Below are 19,348 nucleotides of genomic sequence, written 5' to 3' on the forward strand. Positions count from 1 at the left end.
GGTCACTTGGAAAGATGCGCTGAGACTACTGCATGTGTCATCGAGCAAAGAGGGAGGGGACTTTCAAAATTCCCAAGAAATTTAAGGGGTGGAGATCATGGTTGGTCACATCAGGGCAGTAGAGTTCAAACTGATGACCAGAGAGGTGAGAACAGGCATTGTTGGGGACATCCCGGAGGCCAATTGCAGCGCTGTAATCAGTCAGGGTGTCTACACTGGCACCGCGGCGCTGTAGTCCTGGCACAGAAAGCTGTATGCCTCTTGTCGGAGTGGTTTTTTTACAGTGCTGCAACTGCGCAGTTTCTGCGCACTAAGTGGCTTGACAGTGTGTACGCCTTAGGAGTTACTGTGCAGAAACTTGCCAGTGTAGACAAGGCCTTTGTTGAGTTCCTCTGCAGTTTTGAAAATGTAAATATTGCAGCAGTGTGCTAATGCATGAGAATCTGGAAGATGCTACTGACTAGAAGCAAAATCAGTCTAGTTTCATTGTTTGGACTGAATGAAGTGGAAGGCAGAGTGTAAATGATAAAAAGTAAATTTTGTGCTGTTAATAATTGGTTCTCTTAGTAACATTAGTAACATAATTTTTAACCTGAATGTTGCTCCTGAGCACTCATCTTTTCTCCTCCTCTACTAGAATAGGATCCCTTCCAAAAACACTTAAAACACTTAGGTCTTAGGGCAGTTTAACATTTTCAGGCATGTAGGTGACCACTCAGTCCTCTGAATAACAGATTGTTTAGGGGTTTAATTTAGTGCTGACACATGGCAGTGCCCCTATGTGGCTTCTGCAGTGTTGTCCTGAACCATGGGGGATCTGCTTTGTCTTTAAAAGACTCTCTCACTTCCTTAATGAGTTGAATGTAGAGTATAATCACTGAATGCCTTCTCAAAAGAAATATCACTGCCATGCTTTTGTTGTTATCTCTAATTTGCATAGAGGTTGAGGTCCTGTTCCTGTTCTAGGGTCTGATCCTGCTTCCATTTATATATCCAGTTCTGTGAAGTGCTGAGTGCCTCATGGACATTGAGTGCCTTCAGCTCCCTTTTGCCTCAAGGGAGAGTAGAATCAAACCCTAAAGGGATAGTGAAGAGAAATAAGGGCTTTTGCATACTCTTTTTGTAACTTTCTCTCCTGTTTTTTTCCCAGTGATACATCCCATTCTGCAGTACAGCTAACCAGAAAGAAAGGGTAACAGAACAGATCACTCAATAATTGCCCTGCCCTGTTCTGTTCATTCCTCCTGAAGCATCTGGGTCAGATACTGGGCTAGATGGACAATTGGTCTGACCTGGTATGGCCATTCTTTTGTTTCTTAGAATGAATTGTCTGTCTTCTAAGCCTCATTCAGTGGCTATTTAATTAACCCAATTGGCTGTGGGAGGGAAGGTGAGAATATGTTGGCAGCAGTGCTTTTCTAGGAGACCAGATTTATTAGTTTTGTAATGCCTACAGCTCCTCCTGGACCTGGTGTCTCTGCATGGCTATGTTTCTTTTGCTATGCTAGCTCATGCACCAGACTAACTTATTTAGATATGTTTTATTTCCTGATCGTGTTGGGAGCCTTGAAGGGAACAATGCTGAGTTTACATAGAGCCTGAAGTGGTAAGCACTCCATGGGCTTCCTCACACCCCATTTTAATTGCTTATGATTCATTCGAATCTCCAGGACCACTGAGTTGCTTTCTCATGGTTTAAACTGTAAACTGTTTTAGATGTTCCCATTACTGTGATTTAAAAGCATCTTCCAATTCCTAGTGTGTTTTCAGTGTAGATTGCCCTTTTCTTCCGGAATTAAACATTTAACAGCAGATAAAATATTTCTAGTAGGACTACATCTTAAAGATACATTTTCCCCAGAGAGTCAATTACTGTACAGTTGGATTAAGTGTTTCCATATTCTCCAAAGGAGAGATGATACTTCGTTGTCAGTAAAGCAACTTTGCTGGGAAGGAGGGGAGGAAACAAACTCTCTCAAATAATAGGCAAAAATAACAAGGGGGGGAAAGTGCTGTGAAAGAAGGAAACTTCTTCAGTACATCAAGAGAAAGTAAATAAATGAAGAATGAACCATGTTGTCATATTAAAATGTTTACTTAAAATTGGGAGCATAAATAATTTTCTTTTAACATGAACGACAGAGATACAACAACACTGGATAAAATTTTGTATCTCAAAGGATAATGGTGCTGACAGACAGCAGCCAGGATGGACCAGGTATTACGAGGACTAGATATGTTGCCCTTTTGCAAACTGGCTGATTGTAGACTTGAAGATCTTAACTGAGTTCAAAACTGTTCCAAATAACAAATTGCAGGCAAAGAATCAGCGGTGCTCTAATTAGAGCTAGTTGACTGATTGCCCTGTGCTAAATCAAGGTGTGCATCAGCTTCCCATGCACTGAAAACAAACAAACAAACAAAATGGATTTCATCTGTAATGCTAGAACACTCCACCACCACCGTCCTTGAGTACAGGGTTTCATTGATAGGAGTATATAATATCAGAGGGGTAGCCATGTTAGTCTGGATCTGTGAAAGCAGCAGAGAATCCTGTGGCATCTCATAGACTAACAGATGTTTTGGAGCATGAGCTCTCGTGGGTGAATACCCACTTCGTCGGATGCATGCTCCAAAACATCTGTTAGTCTATAAGGTGCCACAGGATTCTTTGCTGAGTATATAATAGTTAGTTATTCTTCTGTCCATGCAAGGATCTCCCAGCGTCAGTACCTAAGAGAAATCTAAGTGGAGTGGGGGAAGAACAAGCAAACAGGGAGGCAGCAGAGTTAAGGGCTTCTGTCACTTCAGGCTGGTTGACATTAGTGGAAAGACTTCCATTGAGTTCAGTGGGCTTTGAATCTCGCCAAACGTATCCAGTATATGAGATGATCCAAGTGTTTAAGTAATCAGGGGAGATGCGTAAAGGGAAGTAGTACTCTCTGCTGTGTTTGTGGTTTTCATCTTTCAGTGCATTTCAAAAACATAGACTTAAAGGGCTAGTCTACACTAGAAGCATTACATTGGCACAGCTGTGCTGTTGTAGTATGTCAGGTGAAGATGCTCCATGCCGATGGGAGAGAGCTCTCCCACTGGCATAGCAACTGCCTCTTGCAAAAGTGGATTTGTTATGTCAGTGGCAGAAGCTCTTCTACTGATGACATAGCACTGTCCACACTGGTGGTTAGGTGGGTGTAACCTGTGTTGCTCAGGGGGGTGGCTTATTCATACCCCCAAGAAATCTAAGTTATACTGAAGTAAATGGTAGTGTAGATCTGACCTAAGTCTTTATAGATGCCCAAAGGATCTTAGAGTCTAAGGAGATGAGATAAACACAAAATGAAGTACAGGACATGGGTTCAGGGAAGGAACAGTGAGGAGAAGGGAATGAAGTATTCCTAGTATTTTAAGGGAGTTGTTCCAGCAGGAGAGAGCAGGCTTGTTGCAAGCACAGAGTATAGCATAAGAAGAAGACACAAAGATAAGAACATAAAAATGGCCCTACTGGGTCAGACCAAAGGTCCATCTAGCCCAGTATCCTGTCTTCCAACAGTGGACATTGCCGGGTGCCCCAGAGGAAATGAACAAAACAGGTAATCATCAAGTGATCCATCCCCTGTTACACATCTTCAGCTTCTTGCAAACAAAGACTAGGGACACCATCCCCGCTCATCCTGGTTAATAGCCCTTGATGGGCTTATCCTCCATGAATTTATCTAGTTCTTTTTTGAACCCTGTTATAGTCTGGGCCTTCACAACATCCTCTGGCAAGGAGTTCCACAGGTTGACTGTGCATTGTGTGAAAAATACTTCCTTTTGTTTGTTTTAAATGTGCTGCCTATTAATTTCATTTGGTGATCCCTAGTTCTTGTGTTATGAGAAGGAGTAAATATCACTTCCTTATTTAATTTCTCCATTCCAGTCATGATTTTATAGACCTCTACAACAACATCCCTTAATCGTCTCTTTTCCAAAATGAAAATTCTCAGTCTTATTAATCTATCATACAGAAGCTGTTCTATATCCCTAATCATTCTTGTTGCCCTTCTCTGAACCTTTTCCAATTCCAATAGATTTTTTTTTTTTTTTAGATAGGGTGACCACATCTGCACTCAGTATTCAATACGTGGGCATACCATGAATTTATATAGAGGTAATATTATCTATCCCTTTCTGAATGATTCCCAACATTCTGCTCATGTTTTGACTGCCACTGCACACTGAGTGGATGTTTCCAGAGAACTATCCACAATGACTCTAAGATCTTTCTTGAGTGGTAACACCTAATTTAGACCCCATCATTTTATATGTATAGTTGGATTATGTTTTCCAATATGCATTGCTTTGCATTTATCAACATTGAATTTCATCTGTCATTTTGTTGCTCAGTCACCCAGTTTTGAAAGATTCTTTTGTAGCTCTTCACAGTTTGCCTAAGACTTTTTCTTGAGTAGTTGCGTATCATTTGCAAATCTTTCTACCTCACTGTTTACCACTTTTTCCTGACCATTTATGAATATGTTGAATAGGACTGGTCCCAGTACACACCCCTTGGGGACACCACTATTTACCTCTCTCCATTCTGAAAATGGACCTTTTATTCCTACCTTTTGTTTCCTATCTCTTAACTAGTTACTGATCCGTGAAAGGACCTTCCCTCTTATCCCATGACAGCTTACTTTCCTTAAGAGCCTTTGGTGAGGGTGAGACAGGTTCAGTCACAGAGACCCCGTTGGGACTGTCACCTGACATGCTAGAATTACCCCTGAGCCCATTTTCCACTGCCAGCTTGGGACTCCAGAAACCTGCCTTGTTGAGTCAGACACTCTGGCCTGTTGCAACACAGATCTAGGTCTTGTCCACACACCCCAAAATGCAGACTTTAACCAAGAACTGCTCAGCAAGTCACCTATCTCCAGCACCCAGACAACCAGTTCCCAATGGGCTCCAAACCCCAAATAAATCCATTTTACTCTATATAAAGCTTATACAGGGTAAACTCATAAATTGTCCACCCTCAATAACACTGATAGAGATGCACAGCTATTTGCTCCCCCAGGTATTAATCATTTACTCTGGGTTTACTAATAAACAAAAGTGATTTTATTAAGTATAAAAGTAGGATTTTAAGTGGTTTCAAGTAATAACAGACCAAACAAAGTAAGTTACCAAGCAAAATAAAACAAAACATGTAAGTCTAAGCCTAATGCATTAAGAAACTGTATTACAGGTAAATCTCATCCTCAGATGTTCCATTAAGCTGCTTTTACAGACTAGACTCTTTCCTAGTCTAGGCCCAATCCTTTCACCTGGTACAGTTCTTGTTAGTCCCAGCTCAGGTGGTAACTCGGGGATTCCTGATGACTAGCATCAGCCCTCTTTGTTCTGTTCCACCCCCTTTTTATATCTTTGGCACAAGGCAGGAATCCTTTGTCTCTCTCTGGGTTCCCACCCTTCCTTCTAAATGGAAAAGCATCAGATTTAAGATGGATTCCAGTATCATGTGACATGTTCACATGTCCTATGAGACTTCATTACTCACTGGTTGGCACCCAGGCATACAGAAAGCTTAGAAGTAAACAGAACCATTTACAACCAGTTGTCCTAGTTAAGGGGAGCCATCAAGATTTCAAGCCACCACTTAATGGCCCACACTTTGCATGATTACAGTAGGACCTCAGAGTAATACTTCATAATTTCTAGTTTTAGATACAAGAATGACACATTCATACAAATTGGATGAACACACTCAGTTGATTATATGCTTTGTAATGATACCTTGCATGAGACCTTTTGCATAAAGTATATTTGTTACATTATATTTACACTTTATGGCATTATGCTTATAAAACATAAGGAGTGCAACATCACAGAAGGACCTTGTCAAACGCTTTCTGAAAATCTAAGTACACTATATCCCCTGGTCCACATATATGTTGACCCCCTCAAATAATTCTAGTAGATTGGCGAGCATTAAAGAAAAAAGGGTCTGATCCTGGTCCTAAGGAACTCTATGGCAAAACTCTCATTGACTTCAGTAGTGCAGAATCAGGTACGGGGAGAAGCAAACATAAATTTCCAAGGAGTTTCACCAGATCAGCTTCCCTTCTTTTTCTTTTTGGTGTATTGGAAAGGAAGAGAGATTAAAACGAGAACAATAGCTATGATGGATAATGTAAAACCTCTACATTCATTGATCTAACCTTGATGTAAATGTATGTGTGTCACCAATATTGATAGGAAAAGTTAGAAAAACAAGCAAAATGCAGTTAGAGGAATACATTTGGGGCAATGCCATCTCTGAAGACTGAGAGGCTCTATTAATAATAAAATGTATTTTGGATGAAGAATAAATAAACTTGTTCAATGAATAAATTAGTTCTGCGTGATTCTATGTTGGTGTTATGTACATGAAGCTGCTTGCTAATGGAGACCAGTTAAATGATTGAATTAACTATAACTGAGCTGTGCTGCATTTTTAATAAATCTAGGTGTAGGGAAGTGTATCCTGTGCTTATATATAATGCATGGATTTTCAGTTTAATGCAACAGATAGACCTTTTGTAATAAAGTCAGTCTGGAGACATGCTGTGTGTAAATGCTCATAGTGTACACTGTTTAGAGGTGGCCTGTGGAGCTTTTAAAAAAGAAACGGAGACCTATTCTGCCCTATTTTATTTGTGAGTGGGGTTCAATGGGGTTGCATAGATTGATGTGCCAGGGCAGCATTTGGCCAAAAAATGGAAAAATCTCTAAGATACCAAATCACTGGTTGGTATGTACAAAGACCGCCAGTAATCAGTCCTCCATGAGTACGTCTGGACTAGGGTTTAACTCTAGTAAATTGCTTGCCAATTAAGTTAACTAATGTACATGCCAATCAAGGCACATCATAAATATTTGTCCCAAAGCGCATGTTGATGATGTACTATAGTGGTACGTTCAGAATAGGATAAGAGGTATTTGGGGAGGTTCTTAAACGCAAATAAAGGAAAAAAAACACAAAACCCACAACACCACTGTGCATATATTGGCTACCACATCTTAACTAACAAGTTTTAAAACCGTAGTGTATATAAGTCAAATTGTATTTTAAATAGGATTCACCTTAACCATATAATACACATTAAAATACAACTTGCCTTATATTCACCAGTTTTAAAATGTTGGATGACAAGTTGAAAACAAGTAACAGAGGGGTAACCGTGTTAGTCTGGATCTGTAAAAGCAGCAAAGAATCCTGTGGCACCTTATAGACTAACAGACGTTTTGGAGCATGAGCTTTCGTGGGTGAATACCCACGTCCTCAGATGCATGTAGTGGAAATTTCCAGGGGCAGGTATATATATGCTAGTGAGTGAACCCACTCACAAATAAATAGGGCAGAATAAGTCTCCGTTTCTTTTTAAAAAGCTCCACAGGCCACCTCTAAACAGTGTACACTATGGCACCTCTAAACAGGGCCACCTCTAAACAGTGTACACTATATATAGCATATATATACCTGCCCCTGGAAATTTCCACTACATGCATCTGAGGAAGTGGGTATCACCCACGAAAGCTCATGCTCCAAAACGCTGTTAGTCTATAAGGTGCCACAGGATTCTTTGCTGCTTTTCCAAGTTTAAAACATAAATTCCTTTTATACTACCTCAGCCTAGGGTAAAGCACAAACCTTTGTGAAATGTCTAGATAAGCATTTTCAATAATGTTTGCTAACTTGAGTCAATTACCACCCAATTAACTTGTGTTAAACAAGTCCACAGTTTTCTAATTTGAGGCAATGTCTACACAGGACCACTCAAGAAAGTGAACGCAAATCAACTAAGGGTATGATGTCAATGTGCATCAATTGAAGCACATTAAACACCCATGTGGATGCTCTCATTCAGGAGTATACCATACTTTAACTTGTATGTATTGATATCACATCTTTTGTTGATTGGCGTCAACTATTTTGGGTCTCCCCGTCTCAATAAGCCATAGGCATACCCCATAAGGCCACCTTCTGCTCCCCACATGTGAACCTTTCCTGTCCACTGAGATCCCCATAATCTGAGAGGGTTGGAAGCAATTTCCACAAACCCTCTCCAGTCTGGGTGATTTCCTGAAAATTCCAGAGTGTCTTATATTTCCCTCTCCCACAGATGCTTTAACACTTCTGTATGTATGGGGAAGAAATGCCATTTTATATATGAAACAGTGGCTGTGACAACTTGCATTTAGTGTAGTGTTTGAGATGCAAGAGCTGAAAGTTGAAAGCAGAGGAGGCTGCTTGCATCTGAAAGCAGGCAAGCAAAATTGGCATGTAAAGACACACTTCAAGCCCATTTACAGCAGCAGGTTTAGATCATACTATGTCAGAGTCAAAATAGGTAGATAATGCTTGTGCTTAGTTCAATGAGTGCAGCTGTAGGCAAAGTATTATCTGGAGCTGCTTCTACCACAACACACACTGATGGGGCTGAGTATGCTATACTAAAAAAAAATTAGTAGGCTAATAGAACAAGATGAGCAAGACATGGCTACCTTCTGTCCTGAAATGATAGTGTAACTAATGTAAGGAAACTTTACACTTTTTAAGGAACTTCCTAGATAACTATAAATTTAATGATGTGTTTTTTAAGAAAAGAAAATGGACCTGTATAGTAATATTGTTTTGTACAGTCTGTGCCCATGTGAACATTATTAAATCTCTTAAGTTCAGGCAGTCACACTGCTTTTCAGGGTTCCTGTAGGCATAACCTATTCATCACAAGATAATAGCTAGTCAATTTCCCAGTCCCCTTTACACCAGCCTAAAGCCAGAGTAACTCCAGGAAGGAAAGGAAACAAATAGGCAGATGGGAATGCCAGATCATGTAAATAAAAGTGGAATTTTTAAATTCAGTGCAAGGTGTTAAACAATGAGCATAAATGGACAGAAGAAAAAAATCTAAGTGGCTAATTATCCATAGTGATAGTTTTCCCAGATGAAATCTTCTATTTTGTTGTTATTTTATCTGTTGAGTTACTGATCAAACAGAGAGGTTTTTAAACTCTCTAATACACTTGTCAACCTCTTTCCTTTTGGTCTATTCTTTGCATTCCATTAATTCAGGACAGTAAAGCTAAGCAGCTGACTTTCACTTTGGTACTAGATATTTTTACTTACCTTTTCTCCTGCACTAATACAATGCTTTTGTGATTGGTGTCTCAGCAGTGTAAGAGAATTATATAAATCTGATTTATGTTCAGATGGCCACTGTCTGCACACAATGAGATAATTGCGTGGGTATATTTCATTGTTGTTTTGCTATTTAAAAGCAGTATAATAACACCACTAAGTTGATACATGTCTTTAAAGTGCCTTGGGAAAATAGATTTTGAAAGATATTATGATATTTCCAAAAAAATTATTTAAAGGATATTTCTTCCCAATATATATTTACACACACACGTGTGTATGTATGTGTGTGTATATATACATAATATTTTAAGTGATGATATATTTTCAATTCCTATTAGTTTTTGTAGAATTAAGATTACATAACCTATTTTTTGACACTATCTGTACTGCTTGTCTATACAATACAATTAGAATAACATTAAATATCTTAAATTGGGATTTGACTGTATTGCACTATTTTAATGCTCAAGATGTCCAACAGGAGTTTGTGAAGTGTAGAGTGCTGGTGTGCAAGGACTGCATAGACAAATAGGCAGATGTTGTTGGCCTGATTCTGTGAAGATCATACTCTCACCAGTCTTCCTGCAGTGGGAATGGCTCCTGAGGAGAGGGCAAGGGGGTTGGTGGCACCAGGGATAGTACATCTTTATCCTCCCTCCAAGCTGTCAAAGCTCAATTAAAAATAAACCTGGTACTATATTACCTACCTCTTGACCCTTCGTGTTGGGGATCTCCATTTAATGGGATCTCCATAGTGGGGAGGGCACAATAGCACAAAGCCAGAATGGAAATGTGATCTTTGTACAGATGAGACCAGTCTCTTGTAGATCCCTGGGGATCTCATGCAGTTTATTCTGCAGGTCCTGAAGAAGTGACCCCTTCTTATGGATTTTACCATAGAAAGAGGGACAGTCTGGCTCCCTTCAAGATGCTGAGTCACCTACACCTTCTGCTGAGGTCAGTGAGGCTATGTGTGCTGAAGAATAGTTCACCCAGAGATTTGGATAGTAGCAGTCTAATTACTGTTAGAAGTAATTACAGCAGGGAGATTTTCAAAGCTGTCTAAGGGATCTGATGTTCACATCTTGTTAATGTTAATAAAAATAAAAGTGCTCCCAGGGCATCCCTTCTCATTTTGAAAACTGTCATGGGGTTTTCATCTTCTTCTGTAAAGTCACTGGCAATGGACAGTACAAGCTCTGGTTTAGGCTGGAATTTTCAAAGGATCCAATTGTGATTCAGTGGGAGTTAGGTGTCTAATTCCCTTAGGCTTTGTTGAAATCTGTCTCCTGACTGATTGTTTACTGACAATTTTTTTTCAAATTGAGGGGGAACTTGATACTCCAAGATTGGGTGTTTTTCTTAAGATTGATCATTTAAAAATATATATATACTCTAGTCCAAATGGGAATTTAATTAAAGAAAGTTCTATGGCCTGTGTTATGCACCATACTAGATGATCACGGAGAATCTATCTTATAGTCTTATGAATCTATCTTCACATTTGCAGCTCAAACACTGGAGTAATATGTATTTTAAAAAAAAGAAGAGAAAGACAAGTGGATTTCAAAGTATTTATGATCATTTTTTGTGTATCTGTAAAAACTCTGATTAATATCCTGTCCCCATCCATTAGAGTAGTAGTTGACTGATGGCGCATGCTGTATGGAAATTACTATCCTAGTGTGAAAGCACAGACATTGTTTCCAGGTCAGTGGTGCTTTTCTGGATGAGCTGTTGGTTTTCTTTGCCACTGACTTAATGGTCTAGCTCTAAAATATTTCACTACTATCGCCAATATGTTTACAGCTTATGTGTGGCAAAGCTGGGCCATGTTCCTCCCCTTTGATTTTCCCACAGAAATCTGGTCTTTGGTTTAGTTTTGGGAGGATGAGCTAAGTGGAAAGGAAAGGAAGACAAAGGGGACAGGGCAAGGGAGAAGAGGATTCGAGGAAGAGATGTACAGTAAAGTGATGCTGAGTGAAGAGACTGAGGGCATAGGAGGATTGGAGCAAATGGCCAATCAACACAGGGCAGGGAAAGGTCAGTCAAAACTACAGAAAGTTCTCCAAATGTCCAAAGTTACCTTCTTCATCTGCTTCTGCAGCTGCTCCTATTAGATGGAGTGTACTATCCATTTGTTTTCCTTGGAAAATTGTTTCCCGGGGGCTAAAATCTTAACACACCCATCTCCAAAGGGAGAAGTAATGGAATGCTTACCAGAGATGTTTAAAATTGGATTGAACAATATTTTTTATATCTGTGATCGCTGGTGCCCATATCAGGTGCTGGGTCTGCAGGTAGTGACCGAGAGTGGAAGCAGTAAGGAACATGTTCAAAAAACCCTATACTCTGTCCCATGGCACTGATTAGGAATACCCCCATCAAAGCCTGTGTATTCCTTGCTCTGCATCTCCTCCTTCAGCTGCTGGCAGCCTCTCAGTGGGGCAAAGTGTAAGAGGTATTACCTTCTGCAATACATCAACCACACAAAATAGTGGTGACACTATAGGTCATTAGATCCTAATGATCTTTTAATATAGTGAAGAATTCTGCACTGACAGATGGATCCATTGAATGAACCAATAGGCAGAACCCTGATAAATCCATGATTTTGCAACCATATAACTTGTTACAATATCTGTCACTGATCATGGAATTTTGCAGCAGAACCTAAACTTTATTTTGCTTACTGTTAACTTGCCCTGGATTTTCACTGGTGTAACTGAGAGCAGAATTGCCCTTCTTTCCCCAGGAACAAATTCCCTGTTCCCCGTATCCATCAATGAATAGAACATTGTACATACTAAGTGTATATTTTTCAGTTTTAGATCCTAAGGTGCTGTAGGATGAATATGATTTGTGGAAGGTGTACAGTGTTTTTTAAGACCTGGCCTATTGCTAATGGTTTTTAAACTCTTCTGAATTTGGAGGTTCACCAAAAGGGTTTGCTTCCTTTAGGAAACAACTCTTGGCATTTCAGGCAAAGATAACATTCAGTCCAGCTGCATTTCTAATGGAATGACAATAAATAGTGTTTTATTAGAATCTGTGTTACCATATGCTTAACGTGTATGATGATGATGATTTGTTTTATCGTAACATCTAGGAGCCCTAGCCATTGATCAGGACCTTATTGTGGTAGGTGTTGTACCAACACAGAACAAAATGACAGTCCTTTCTCCAAGGAGCTATTGAGTGGTCACTTAAAATTTTAAATGAAAAGGGACTACTAGTTTTAGGTGTAAGGTGTTTTGATGTAAATAATTGAGATGCACAACATCAGTTACTTAGTTAAAATATCCACCCAGATTCTTAAATAGCTCTTCTGTAGACAGCTACTTGATTCAAAAGGTCCCAGACCAGCATGAGTTATGTCAGTAATAATAATAATAGGTTTCCAAAGATTGATTTATAAAATTATTGCCTTGACAGCTCTGTTTGGCTGTTGAAAAAATAAATAGAATTAAGGATATTTGTAGGACAGAATTGAAGTGTAATACTCCTCTGTACTGAATCTGGATTTGAAATACACAAGCAAGGGGTGTGTGTGTGTGTGTGTGTGTGTGTGTGTGTGTGTGTGTGTGTGTGTGTGTGTGTGTGTGTGTGTGTGTGAGAGAGAGAGAGAATTTCCTCAGAAACAAGTTGTGACAGGGTGTCAGGTGCCAGGAACCTGCACAGAAGTGAGTTTTTCTGCTGGTTTACTCTGCCATACCAGGTGGGTCCTATTAACTGAAGTGTAGGGGAAAAAAGAATGTATGTGTTCCTTTGAAATAGCGATGTAGGGAGAGTGACAAGGAAATAGGGGCACTAGCAAAAACCAGCAAAGAATCCTGTGGCACCTTATAGACTAACAGACGTTTTGGAGCATGAGCTTTCGGGGGTGCATGCATCTGAGGAAGTGGGTATTCACCCACGAAAGCTCATGCTCCAAAACGTCTGTTAGTCTATAAGGTGCCACAGGATTCTTTGCTGGTTTTACAGATTCAGACTAACACGGCTACCCTCTGATACTTAGCAAAAACAAGAGGAGGAGGATGCTTAGGCAGAGGTTTATGATTTTGTGGTTTAAGGCCAAGAGTTTCAAAAGCTTATACATCCATATTTAGAAACCTAGGCTGGAATGTTCAAGGGAGACAGAGTTATGTGAAGTTAGGCACCTTTGAAAATCATAAAGTCGCAATTAAGTGGAATGATGTTCAAAAGTGCTGAGCTCCCACTAATTTCAGTGAGAGGTTGCTGGGTGCTCAGTACTCTTGAAAATCAGCCGCTTTATTTAGCAGCCTAAATTGGAACTTAGGTGCCTAACTCAAGCCTCCAATTTTTGAAAATCTTAACCCAAATTAATAATAATGCCAAACCCTGTGAAAGGTACATTTTGACCAGGGGAACTGGTGTGTTAGTAGCAGGGTGAGAATACTATCTGTTTATGTAGATTATTTAAATCCTTTTCAGAACACATAATCTTAGCTAGCAACTCAGCTGTTAAGAAATGCTTAAAATAATCTCTGGTAAAAATTAAGATATGCTGCAATTTAAATAATCTGCTTTATCAACATGATATGCTGGCCTTTCCTGAAGAAGCAATTTGAAGATCTGGAATTGCTTATTAGTCCAATAACACTATCAATTTAAATTAGTCTCAATTGAATAGCAGTGGCCTTTAATGCATACTACAGCATGCTTATGAGAAATTATACATCTTTCCCATTTACTATAACAAATTCACTCTTCTGTGATCTTACATCCAACCCGAACATTTTCTGGAACATTTAGTGCCCAATTATGCAATCCTACTTTCCTCAGGAAAAAATCCACACTGACTTAAGTAGGAGTTGGGATGCAAGATTAGGCCATTTGTTGTTTTGCACTGTGAATTGTTTTGGAGGGATGTTAATTTTACAAAGTGATCACAGTTCATTTCTGTGGGATTGACAAACTGACAGAAGGGAAACAGACTGAGCAAAATAATTTAGTCCAAGATTTTCAAGAATGACTAGGGATTTTGGGTGCTTCAATTTTTGAATGCTTAACTTGATTAAAAAATATCAAGCACCCACAATTTCCATTGATAATGGGAACTGCTGCAGGCACTTAACATCTCTGAAAATCAGATTATAGGTGTCTCAAGACAACTATCTAAGAGTAGAGATTTCCCAAGTAGCATTAATTGCCATTGGTCCATGCTATCCTACTAGTGCTGAGTGCCTGGTACTTTGTATCCAGTTGCATTCCATTGGGAGGATTAATCCAGATATTGCCAGGAAACCATGTTTTCCATATCAAAATCAGCTCTGGATTTCCAGCAGCAGTACAGTAGAACCTCTGAGTTATGAGCACCTCGGAATGTTCATAACTCTGAAATGTTTATAACTCTGAACAAAACATTATGGTTCTTTCAAAAGTTTACAACTGAACATTGACTTAATACAGCTTTGAAACTTTACTATGCAGAAGAAAAATGCTGCTTTTATTTTTTTTAGTAGTTTGTTTAACACGATATTATACTGTATTTGATTTTTTTTTTCTTTTTCTCTGCTGCTGCCTGATCGTGTACTTCCAGTTCCACATGAGATGTGTGGTTGACTGATCAGTTTGTAACTCTGATGTTCTATTGTATTTTAGCATAGCTCAAAGGACAGTTTTGGTTTTAATCTCTCAAACCACTTAACCTTGCCTTTGATTTTAAAACACTTAACAGGTGAATAGTTTGAGAGATTTGCAGACTTTTGACGAGTGTCATCAGATTATCCCACAGGACAGATACAGTTTAGGCTGCCCAGGAGAAGTATTTATTTTTCCCCCTATTTATTTCTTTTCCCGGACTGCTACATTAGCCACTAGACATCCCCATTACACTTATCCTCCCCATTAAGCAGGTTGGCAATTGGGGTCTCACATCTATATCTTGTCTGTTGCCGTGTCACACACTTGACAAATCACTTCATGAATGATGTAGCAGAAGTGCCATTTCATTAAATGGGTTGTAACAAGCCTAGATTCAGTGGGAGGACAGGGAATCTGAGGAATGGTTGTAAAAACAAAATAAAGGCAGCATTTAATAATAGACCTAGTTTTTCAGAAATTTCTGGGCTCAGAGTCCCACAATACAGTTAGTGTTGTCTTGCAATTAGCCCAAACACCACTCACATAACGACATCACAACACAAAATCCATTGAGATAAAAATGGCAGGATGGGGCCAAATTTTACCAATTTAACTACAGTTATTATTTGGGAAGATAGTTGAATGAACTAGGTGTCATCACAGTAATTCTGCTTATAGTCTAACTATCAAGATTTTCAAAAATCATTTTCCCTGTAAGAATGTTTGGTACATGTGAACCCTCATACAACAATCATTTTATCCACTGATTGACCTCAATAAACAGAACTGCACATTGCAATGCACAGAAACAATTCAGAACTTTTATCTTGCACTCTGCAGTATTGCATTGTAGTTTTCCTCTATGCAAATTCACTATTCTGTGATTGGGTTCTCCTGTATTTTACTTTAAATGTTTTGTGCAGTCTTTTAAACAGAAGAATTTGGAATACCACAGGTGGGTTACTTTGAATGCCAACTGAATAATTATGTGATTTCTTCCATAAGGTAAAGTATATCCTGCAAGTGCCAAAACTTGATATTCATGCCATGTGGGATGGTAAGAGGAAAGCAGATAGCACAATACAGCTGTAACATGAAAGTCACATGAGTTATAATGTTCTAAGACACTTGGTTGGAAGGTGAAGCCTGAACCAGCATAGCTGGTTCTATGTAAATGGGTAAAGCACAAGCAGTATATCGCCAGGCAAGGAAGGCATGAACGATAAGAGAATCTTTCAGAATAAGCAGTCTATAAGGTGCCACAGGATTCTTTGCTGCTTTTACAGATCCAGACTAACACGGCTACCCCTCTGATACTCTTTCAGAATAAGATTTTATGCACACATGAACCAACTCTGATTTCCAGAGGTGTTAAGCACTCACAACTGCTACTGAAATCAGAGAGCTAGTTTCTCAGCACTTTTAGAAATCAGGTCCAAAGTATATACAGTTCTTCTTTGAGTGGTCTCTGCACATTCTCCACTCATGAGCTGGTTCGATGGTGGCACACCACCTGCACATGCCATGAAAGGGGAATGTACAGAGAACATCTAAAAAGAACTCCAGTTACAGGAGAGTAACAGTCATCCCTGCATGACTGTATTTCCAAATTGGAACTGTTTCCCAACAGAGAGGTTAAAAAACTCCAGTGATTTTGTTCCGCCTTCTCCTCCTGTGAAGGTGGAAGAACAAATGGCCTAACAGAACATTGTTTCTGAGCAAAGTTTTGTATTGCTCTGACATCTGGAACCACAGATACGGGAGAATAGGGTAGTTACTGACTGGTAAAATCTTGATAACCAGAAGGCTATAGGGAGGAAAATGACCTTCAGTCTGTAAACAGTGCCACAGAATATTATGATAAGTGTCCTCTTCAACTGGATTTTGTGTCTTCCAAAAGTAGCGATGGGCCCTGTAGAGTGTGATGTTTGTACTAGTTACTGTTTTCTATGTTCTGCATCTTTAAATAAAGAGAAGACCCTCTCCCAGCTGCCATTTTGTATTCGTATGCTGTCTGCTCCAAGGTAAAGATGTATACTGTGTCCTCTTTCTTGAAGCCCATTCTGTTGCTCGTTCTTAGTTTTGGTGGCCATTCTGGCTAAAGCAAATAATTGTTCTTTGTATAGATAATATTTGGGCAATCTCATCCACAAATACAAATTCAGCTATCATCTTTGTTGTGATGACTCTCAGATCTACCTCTCTACTCAAGATTTGTCTCCTTCTGTCCAAACTAAAATCTTGGCCTGTCTCTCTGATATATCTCCTTATGGATGTCTAGCAGTCAGCTTAAGCTCAGTACAGCTAAAATAGAACTCCTAGCTTTCCCCCCAAGCTCTCTGCAGGACCTCCTTTCTTGGTCAATGTGGAGAACATCTCCAATCCTGCCTGTCACTCAGCCCCATAACCTGGGCATCATCTTTGACACAACCTAAATGTGAGGACCTAGAGAGAGGTCTGTGTTTAAATCTTATCACTTCTTTGTGCATAACCTGTCTAAGAACTCCCTTTCCTATCTATCCACACAGCCAAAACTTTCTTCCAGGCCCTCGTCATTTCCTGTCTTGAGTATTGCAACAGCTTTTTCTCTGATCTGGGCAAAAGGTATCTTTTCCCACTCATACCTATTCAGAGTGTTGCTGCAAAGATGACACCCTTCTCTTTTCATTGCTCTACTGGCTCCCCCTTCTCTATGGCTATGTTTGTACTATGAGCTAGGGGTATACATCTACTCGCCCTAGCTCTCATCGAATTAGTTTAAGTTAGAGCCCTGCACAGGACTAGTATAGAGCCCTGCAGCAGGAGTGGGATCCTGAGGACCAGCTACCATAATAGTAGGAGCGGGTGGGAGTGGATATTGCAGGGTGGGATTGAGGTCCTGTGGGTCACACAGGACCTGCTGCCATAATAGCAAGAGAAGGTGGGAGGGAGTATTGCAAGGTAGAATTAAAAATAGTCCCATACAGGGCTCTAGTGCAAGTATAAATACCTATGCAGTTGCAGTAGCACTGATAGTAGCAGAGGAGGTATGTCTGAGCCATACCTGGTACAAACTTGCCTGAAACTGATGCTACCACAGCTACACTGCTATTTATACTTGCTCCGTATTTATGCTTGATAAGAGCTAGGACAAGTATGTGTACACAAGCAGGGCACTCACAGCCTTAGCGCATAGTGTAAACATACCCTATCTCATCCAACACAAGCTACTTGTCTTCACTTTCAGTGCCTTTCAAGGCCTATCCCTACCTATTGCCTCTCATTCACTATACAGAGGTCGGCTTTTGTATTGTATTGGCCCATGATGACAGCCTCCATTCCCCATTTGTTACGTTTTCAAACTGGCACCTTTGTGCTTTCTCCTGGCCTTTCCCACATGGCTTTGGAGGAGCTCCCTATAAATACCTGCAAACCTCACTGTCTTCTTTCAAATCCCTCCTTAAAAGTTTCTTTTGCTGTGATGCCTACAAAAAACTTGAGAATGATTAGAATGTTGGTGTGCTGAGACCACTGTGACAATATTTTCTCACTTGTTCCTTGTACTCCCCATCTTTCTGTCTGCATTTATTTCTTGTCTTTTATTAAGCTGTAAGCTCTGTGGGACAGAGGCTATCTTTCTGTTCTCTGTTTGTACAGCTTCTAGCAAAATGGTCCCTGACCTGTGCTCCCAGGTGCTACACTAATACAAATTATAAAATAAGGCAAAATCCCTGGATCAAACACCCTGGAACTTTGAAAAAATGTGTATCTACATGTAAGCTTTGTGACTGAGGCTCATCTCTTTAAAAAATTGAGTGACATTCCCCATATTAAAAATCTTTAGCTTAGATCTCCTGTTTAATGCAATCAGATTTTAAAAGTAGGCATTGCTCTGTATTTTCTCTCTTTTCCCACAGGACAATTACCATAATTGGAGCTTTTTACTTAATGAATATGTTCCAAAGCAGCCATCATTCTGAGATTGATGATATAAGGCTTCTCTGACTCTCCCCAGTCTGGCTGTGATAGTATGAGTTTGGGGAAAAGTACAGTGAGGAGCAGGATGAATGTGAGGCATTCAGCTTTCCAGTTTTAAAACCCTTATGTTTTTGTTCTTCAGCCAGAAAGCAGGAGTCTAAGCATCACTTATAGTTAAGTGGTTGAAACAACTCATGCACCGGACTTTTTATGAAAGATTGTACAATGTACGATGGAGATGTTTTGGTCTTCCACCTGAAATGAAGACAGAATGTCACATTTTTTATTAGCCATGATGCAATACTTTAAAGATATATAGTGACACATGAGAAGTTATTTTGCTAATGATATTTTAAATTCAGCCATTCCATAGGAAGTCCCCCTGTAAAGAAAAGATACATTATGACATATCCAAGACCAAATGAAAGCAAAATGATGTATCAATCGAAGTCTAGTGTGGTTGGGGCCTTTTAACAGCACGTATGTGCCCATGTATGTATTAGAATAAAGAACAGTGAGGTCTATTAGACAGTGGAGTAATTTCCTAAGGGACATTGTAGGTCCTTTTGCTGTAGTCATTTAATACTAGACTGGACAAAACACTGAAGAATATTC

The sequence above is a fragment of the Gopherus evgoodei genome, chromosome 7 (assembly GCF_007399415.2).
Source record: "Gopherus evgoodei ecotype Sinaloan lineage chromosome 7, rGopEvg1_v1.p, whole genome shotgun sequence".
NCBI classification, from domain to species: domain Eukaryota; kingdom Metazoa; phylum Chordata; order Testudines; family Testudinidae; genus Gopherus; species Gopherus evgoodei.